We start from the raw sequence: 8,730 nt of genomic DNA on the forward strand, positions 1-8,730 counted from the left end.
TTTAACGAGTGGCCATGTTGGTTAGGTCATTTAGCGAGTGGCCATGTTGGTTAGCTCATTTAGCGAGTGACCATGTTGGTTAGGTCATTTAGCGAGTGGCCATGTTGGTTAGGTCATTTAGCGAGTGGCCATGTTGGTTAGGTCATTTAGCGAGTGGCCATGTTGGTTAGGTCATTTAGCGAGTGGCCATGTTGATTAGGTCATTTAGCGAGTGGCCATGTTGGTTAGCTCATTTAGTGAGTGGCCATGTAGGTTAGCTCATTTAGCGAGTGGCCATGTTGGTTAGGTAATTTAGCGAGTGGCCATGTTGGTTAGGTCATTTAGCGAGTGGCCATGTTGGTTAGCTCATTTAGTGAGTGGCCATGTAGGTTAGCTCATTTAGCGAGTGGCCATGTTGGTTAGGTAATTTAGCCAGTGGCCATGTTGGTTAGGTAATTTAGCGAGTGGCCATGTTGGTTAGGTCATTTAGCGAGTGGCCATGTTGGTTAGGTCATTTAGCGAGTGGCCATGTTGATTAGGTCATTTAGCGAGTGACCATGTTGGTTAGGTATTTTAGCGAGTGGCCATGTTGGTTAGGTCATTTAGCGAGTGGCCATGTTGATTAGGTCATTTAGCGAGTGGCCATGTTGGTTAGGTCATTTAGCGAGTGGCCATGTTGGTTAGGTCATTTAGCGAGTGGCCATGTTGGTTAGGTCATTTAGCGAGTGGCCATGTTGGTTAGGTCATTTAGCGAGTGGCCATGTTGATTAGGTCATTTAGCGAGTGACCATGTTGGTTAGGTATTTTAGCGAGTGGCCATGTTGGTTAGGTCATTTAGCGAGTGGCCATGTTGATTAGGTCATTTAGCGAGTGGCCATGTTGGTTAGGTCATTTAGCGAGTAGCCATGTTGGTTAGCTCATTTAGCGAGTGACCATGTTGGTTAGCTCATTTAGCGAGTGGCCATGTTGGTTAGCTCATTTAGCGAGTGGCCATGTTGGTTAGGTCATTTAACTGGCGATTCCTCCCTCCCAGGATCCGAGGTCCCATTCCCACCTCCACCACCAGAGGTCGCGGGGGACGTCCCCCAGCAACTCGGTGCGGGAAGGTCGTTCCCCGAAACGTTGCCTATAGTACGCGTTGTTCTTTTTTTAAGAGTCATGGGTTGTTGACGAGTGTCGATGTCGTTAAAACTTAGTTCGTGCCAACCCGCTTGCCCCAATCATCTGCGCAGCCAATGCACGTGCATTGCAAGCCCGAGCCAATGCGTTGTGGAGTTCCTACACAGTCGTGTTCTCCCATGACGATCTCCGTCGTTGATGTCACTTGAAGTGTCACGGTGACCTCTCTACCGCCACACGCTGCGCAAGCAAAAGGGGCGATCGATATCACAGGGACTCCTCTACTTACGGACATTCGACTTACGAACAAAGCTGTCCGTATGTCCAGTTGCAGCTGTTCATGACGCTATTGCCTGGTACGAGTTGATTCATGAATAGAAGAAGAGAGCAATTGTGCAGACTGCTCTTGGTAAATTTTCAAGAGAGTAGAGAGAAAACACGAGCACCAGAGGGAATTAGCATCGATATCTACAGAACGTGAAGAACTAGTGGCATCTACATCTACAGAACGTGAAGAACCAGTGGCATCTACATTTACAGAACGTGAAGAACCAGTGGCATCTACATCTGCAGAACGTGAAGAACCAGTGGCATCTACATCTGTAGAACGTGAAGAACCAGTGGCATCTACATCTGTAGAACGTGAAGAACCAGTGGCATCTACATCTGCAAAACGTAAAGAACCAGTGGCATCTACATCTGCAGAACGTGAAGAACCAGTGGCATCTACATCTGTAGAACGTGAAGAACCAGTGGCATCTACATCTGTAGAACGTGAAGAACCAGTGGCATCTACATCTGCAAAACGTGAAGAACCAGTGGCATCTACACCTGCAAAACGTGAAGAACCAGTGGCATCTGACCGCTGATGAGACGCCGAATGCCGAAGCTTGTCCCGCCGCGTTGCTTGTGTTGAATCAGCGCTGCTGATGAGAGGCACCCTGAGATGGTTGTGCGGCTGATGGGATGATGGTGAGGAGGAGGAGGAGGGGTAAGAACCCACGCTCGACAGGGTACATGTGGAGGCTGTCGTCTGCCCAGTTTTGTTCCATGCAGGGCAGCGGCTGCAGTTGCCCGTTTGTCCACGAGAGGGCATCACGTGACTTGTGTAGAACCTCGTGTGCACATCCACTGCAACCCTACAGCACTAAGGGGCCGTCCATAAATGACGTCACGCACCTGGGGGGGTCAGATGTGTGACGAGGGGGGTTTGAGAAATGTGACGCACATCAAAATGCGCAACTTTAAATAAATACAGACAACACGTTCTACTTAATTAAATAGACTTTTGAATAAATGTCTTCTCCTACAACATCAGAGCAGCGCCACATTAAATACGCACTACAATGACAATAGTTTAAAGCGATTTGAAGCGTGTTTTATTTTTTTTGGGTGGGGGGCAGAGCTTTGTGACGTCATATTTGAAGGGGGTCTGACTTTTTGTGACGCCGTGTGACTAGGGGGGGGGGGGGGTCAAAAATCGTCCAAAATCGCGTGACGTTATTTATGGACGGCCCCTAACCCTAAACCCTCAACCCTATTAACCCTAAACCCACAACCAGAAGGTAACCCTTATCCTGAACCCTAACCTCTAACCCTACAACATCATAATCACGGTCCGTGGGCAGCTGTCCACTGCACATGTCGCCATTGTTTACAGTTCCATGTTCCTCTCTGTCTTGCGCCAATCTCCACAAACAGTTGCCACGTCTTTCTGGCCCCACCTCCTTTAGTGTGGCCGCTGATGTAGATGCAGCAGCAGCAGCCGCTGATGTAGATGCAGCAGCAGCAGCTGCGACTCACATTCAGGTGGTCAGGCCAGCAGATAACTGCGTCAGGAGCAGCGATCGGGGGTCGTGGTGGATCATCGATGTGACACTTTTGTATTTTATTTCTCATGATTTTTGTGACGTCGTTGACCCTAATCCCTCGTGCAAAAGAGACTCTACCCCGGTTGGTATCTCGAGTTGTCGCTTCCTTGAAGCAATTCGACTTGAAACGCAGCATTTGCAATCTTTGCTGTCTAAGAAGTTTGAGCCAGAGTGTGGTGCTCACTCTCAGCCTGTTTTTAAGATATTCAAACACCGCGTATATACCGTCTGCATTAACCACACAAACTCGTGGCAAAGCATGCAAACAAACACGCCATGATAATAATACAGGGTGTTTCAAAAAGATGGACCCGATTTGAAATCGCCATATCTCTGAAATTGGGTCCAGCCTTTTGAAACACCCTGTAGATGCATTGTCCTTGAAACTGATTGGCCGACACCAGAGACGACAGCCTTCTTTGTGGCCTAGTCTCACCACCAGTGTTAGACCAGAGAACAACGCTAATAGGCGAACAGCACAAAGACAATGCAAGTGTAATGACAGGGTGCCATCTGTTGGCCAGGAGGGATAATCACGGGTATGGGTGCGTGAGATAATAACCAACTATAAGGAGGGCGTAGCTGGGCTAAAGGTTAAAGGCGAGGTCAGTCGGGAAGCTCTGGGAACCTGCTCGAAGGTTCTAGAAGGGGTTGCGGCCGGAGGCTCTGCCTGGCCACGCCGAGGAGTATATAAGGGGGGACGGGACCGGAAGTTTGGGGCTGTCGTGGGGTCCGGGTCCTGGCTGCCGTCGTTGTCTTCGCCGCCATCTCTTCTTCATCGTCCGGCCGCGTGGCCGATCCGCTGTACGACTCCCATCATCGTCGTCGCTATATTAGTCAGCCAGCTATATAGTTAGACGCTGACGATGGGGCTGTTGGTTAGGTTATTTAGCGAGTTGCCATGTTGGTTAGGTCGTGTCTTGGAAGACGCTCACTACACAAGTTTCACAACACTTATAGCTCGGGTCGAGCTGTTATATATTTGGCACCTTTTTGCCAGTGTCCAAGATGCTGAAAAAATAAGAATAGGTTTTACTCATGTGCATGCAGGCATCAACTTGTGAACTCCCGACTTACAAATACCCGACTTAGGAATCCCCAACTTACGAACGATTGGTTTACGAACACCCGACGTCTGAACCAGCTTCCGTGAAAAAAAGAAATTTGGCATCAGCTTAAGACGCGAACTCTCGCTTGCAAATTGAACCGCGGCACTATTTTGTCCAGCTGAGCGCTCCTCCGCGAGATGTAACAAGTCAGCCTCGTGCTGGGAGTGAGTGTTTGTGTGTGTATGGGGGGGGGGGCATTAAAATATTCAGCAGATTACTGTGTTTCCAGCTTATGAACTCCATATTGTGTCCATTGACTCCTTTGCTTACGAATGAGTTAGGTTGCAGAGGTCTGTTCGTAAGTCGATTTGTTTGTAAGTCAAAATTTACTCCTGTCGATTCCAAACATGTTGTACGGCGTGTACACTAAACACGGGGAATTGTTTTCAAAGTTGTATAATTTCTGCAGATGTAGATGTCACTGGTTCTTCATGTTCTATAGATGTAGATGCCACTGGTTCTTCACGTTCTGCAGATGTAGATGCCATTGGTTCTTCACGTTCTGCAGATGTAGATGCCATTGGTTCTTCACGTTCTGCAGATGTAGATGCCACTGGTTTTTTATGTTCTGTAGATGTAGATGTCACTGGTTCTTCACGTTCTGCAGATGCAGATGCCACTGGTTCTTCATGTTCTGCAGATGTAGATGCCACTGGTTCTTCACGTTTTGCAGATTTAGATGTCACTGGTTCTTCACGTTCTGCAGATGTAGATGCCACTGGTTCTTCACGTTCTACAGATGTAGATGCCACCACCGCCATCTATTGCGCGGCGGTTGAACTTACGACTCTCGCTCCGAACAGGCAACTGGACATTGGGACCAGGTTTGTTCGTATCTCTGAAAGTTCGCACTCTGTACACACAGTTCACTGCCAGGGGAAAGCAACCCGGCTGCTAACAGCAGGGGGCACGCGCGCGCTGCGCTCTGGGAAGCACAAAACGCCGACCCCGCGTGGCACCGTCCGTACCAACAGAGCAGAGGTCGCAACCGGGTACCCGATACCCGTACCCTACCTGAAACCCGGCTATCCGTACCCGGCCGGGTACGGGTACCCGTTTGCGACCCTGGTGCGGCCGGGTACGGGTAGGCCGTGAGTCACTGGTGAGTAACTTTTTGTCACTCATTTCCCAACGTCTTGTCTCTTCTCACAATTCAAGTTCCTAGAATCAACCCACCCGCGCCTGCAACATGGCTTCATCCCAGAGGTCGCAATCAGGTACCCAAAACCCATACCCTCCCGTACCCGGCCGGGTACGGGTAGGGTACGGGTACGGCCGGGTACGGGTACGGGTAAGGAATCAAAACCCGTTTGCGACCTCTGCAACAGAGGCCGGGGCGATGGGAGGGAGGTGTGGGGGGGGGGACTTTGCTGGAGCAGCGCAGACTTCGTCTCTCCCACGGCGGACGCCGTCTCACGGCACGGCAAGTGGGGTGGTGGCTGCTGCTGCCGCTGCTGGGGGCAACTGCAAGTGAGCGAGCGGTGTTTTTGGGTTACATCGCGTTATTTATAAATGTGTCGTAACCCTCCACCACCCGACACGGCCAATCAGTAAAAAAGTGACAAAAGACAAATAGTTCACTGCTTTAGCCCCCACACCGGTGTGTTGAAGCGTGAAACCACAACATTTACAATTTTGTCCTTTGTCAACGTGACACTTTTTTACTGATTGGCCGTGTCGGGTGGTGGAGGGTTACGGCACATTTATAAATAACGCGATCTAAACCCAAAAACGTTGATTCTGAATAATATTGGTCGCGAAAGCATGCTACGTGTTAAACTGAGCGAGCGCGTGTTTTAAGAATCAGACTCAGTTTTCAGTTTGAGTTTCATTCATTAGGTATAACCCTGTGAGCCACGCGGCTCTTGACTCGGGTGCAACCGCAACAAAACAAAAACATGAACAAGAAAACATCTTAAAGTGACCACGCGCAGCAGAAAAGAATCCTGGAAAAAAAACCGGCAAAGTCTTCCAGAAAAAAACACCGCATTTCGACGCTGTGCGCAAAAATCCCAGCGGAATGCAAGTCAAACGATAACAACCGTAAGACAATGTAGTCCAAATGTTAATTGATGGTGCGGCAGGAGGAGGCATCCGCTGAGCGGTGAAGCTCCCTTTTTCACCGACGTCAAGTCGGGGGCACGCGCGTAATGATCGTCGCAACGACAAAGAGTTACACGACAAAAAGTAAAACTCGATAGGGGTTTAGTTAGTGGGGGGGGGAGGCAATGCCTGGGAGCGCACAGCGCGGCACGCGACTGCACACGTGGTAGCTGAGGAAGAGAGCGAGGAGAGCGGATGGGATGTCCACGGCGAAACTCTGCGATGGCGAAGGAGGAGAATTTCGTGGCGGAGCGGGGGAGGAAGTCTCCATCGCTGCGCGGAGCCACGCGGCACGGGCTCAGAGGCGTGCGCAGAGACTCATGGCTCCCCTCTCACTTCACTCCACATTAACACTCTCACTCCACTCTCATTCCACATTAACCCTCTCACTCCACTCTCCCACTCACTCCACCCTCTCACTCCACTCCCCCCCTCACTCCACATTAACCCCCTCACTCCACATTAACCCCCTTACTCCACATTAACCCCCTCACTCCACTCCCCCCTCACTCCACATTAACACTCTCACTCCACCCCCCCCCTCACTCCACATTAACCCCCTCACTCCACTCTCGCTCCACATTAACCCCCTCACTCTACTCTCCCCCTCACTCCACTCTCCCCCTCACTCCACATTAACCCTCTCACTCCACTCTCCCACTCACTCCACATTAACCCTCTCACTCCACTCTCCCTCTCACTCCACTCTCCCTCTCACTCCACTCTCCCACTCACTCCACATTAACCCTCTCACTCCACTCTCCCTCTCACTCCACTCTCCCTCTCACTCCACATTAATGTAGAGTGGGAGGGAGAGTGGAGTGAGTGAGTTAATGTGGAGTGAGTGAGAGGATTAATGTGGAGTGAGGGGAGAGTGGAGTGAGAGGGTTAATGTGGAGTGAGAGGGAGAGTGGAGTGAGGGAGTTAATGTGGAGTGAGGGGGAGAGTGGAGTGAGAGGGTTAATGTGAAGTGAGGGGGAGAGTGAAGTGAGGGGAGAGAGGTGTGAGAGGGTTAATGTGGAGTGAGAGGGTTAACCCTCTCACTCCACTCTCCCTCTCACTCCACATTAACTCCCTCACTCCACTCTCACTCCACTCTCCCCCTCACTCCACATTAACCCTCTCACTCCACATTAACCCTCTCACTCCACTCTCCCTCTCACTCCACTCTCCCTCTCACTCCACATTAACCCCCTCACTCCACTCTCACTCCACTCTCCCCCTCACTCCACATTAACCCTCTCACTCCACATTAACCCTCTCACTCCACTCTCCCTCTCACTTGTTGTATACTAACCCTTCTTCCATAATTGAGATTAATAATATTTGATGATTTTTATATATTATCTTTTTACTTGTTTTTTTTAATGAGTGAAACACACCAAGCGCAGCAAACTGCAAAACACCAGGTGTTGTTAAGTAATGAACCGGAGGAGGGCTAGGATGGCAGAATTTACAACGTTGCTTCAAGGGAAGATAAGGCCTGATGAACGGGCACATGTCACCCGTGCAGGCGGCAGAGACAGTGGGAGTGTCAGCCAGACATAGTTAAGGCAAAAGCCCAATCATCCTGCATGGTTTTAAAGTAACGTCAAAATTCGAAATTCAACAACAGAGTAGGCTAAATTATCGATCCTCGCGCTCGCTCAAATTGGAGACCAGGCTGCGAGCTACATCAATGAACCATTGCCCATTTGCTAATCCAATACTGAATGTTAATATTACTGAAGTCAAAACGAATTCTATGACCTCAGCACATGGGCAAATAATAGGGCAGTGTCGACTCAAAGGCAATGGAAGAAACAGAGGCGCCTTTGTCTAAATCACAACCACAGAAAGCCAGGAATCATCACTGATTGTGTGTTCAGGAATTCCGAGCTAGTTAGAACACGTGCACAGGGGGGGAGCTGATGTAAACAACCCTGTGCGTCTGGATGTGAGGGGGCCTTGGACCTGGAATCAAGAATAAACACTCCCAGAGCAGAAGGTGGACAGGGGGAGAGGTGATTTAAAAGAGGGTTGTATATCTCTCAAGGCACAAGACCCAGCTGAACAACACGGCTGCGGGGGTCACCAGAAGTTCGCATTCGCCTAGTTAAGACAAAAAGCTCAATTATTCTGTATTGCTATTAAAGTAACGTTAAAGTCGGAATTTAACAACAGGGTAGGCTAAAGTTATCGATATTCACACCCACTCCAATTAAACCAGGCCACAAGTTACGCCTACTGAACCATCACCATTATTAAGTCAATATGAAATGTTATTTCCATACTTCAATACTTTCTATACAATTCGACCCGAAGCATATGACAATCAGAACCTTCCTAAGTCAAAATTGAATCGCACCCAGACAGGAGCGAATAGTCAATATAAGGTTGAAGAGGGAAGGAAATCAAGAGCACGGCGAACTGCAAACGTAAGCAAAAGCCGGGAACAACACCAGCCCAGCAACAGCGAGTGGGGCTTCGACAGGCCATAAAGTAGAATAATAACTCCCGGGGTCAGGGGACACAAGAAGAAGCAGGCAGACAAAAACCAGAACTGACTC

Source organism: Lethenteron reissneri, chromosome 53 (assembly GCF_015708825.2).
Source record: "Lethenteron reissneri isolate LAM-NWPU_2019-01 chromosome 53, ASM1570882v1, whole genome shotgun sequence".
NCBI lineage: Eukaryota > Metazoa > Chordata > Hyperoartia > Petromyzontiformes > Petromyzontidae > Lethenteron > Lethenteron reissneri.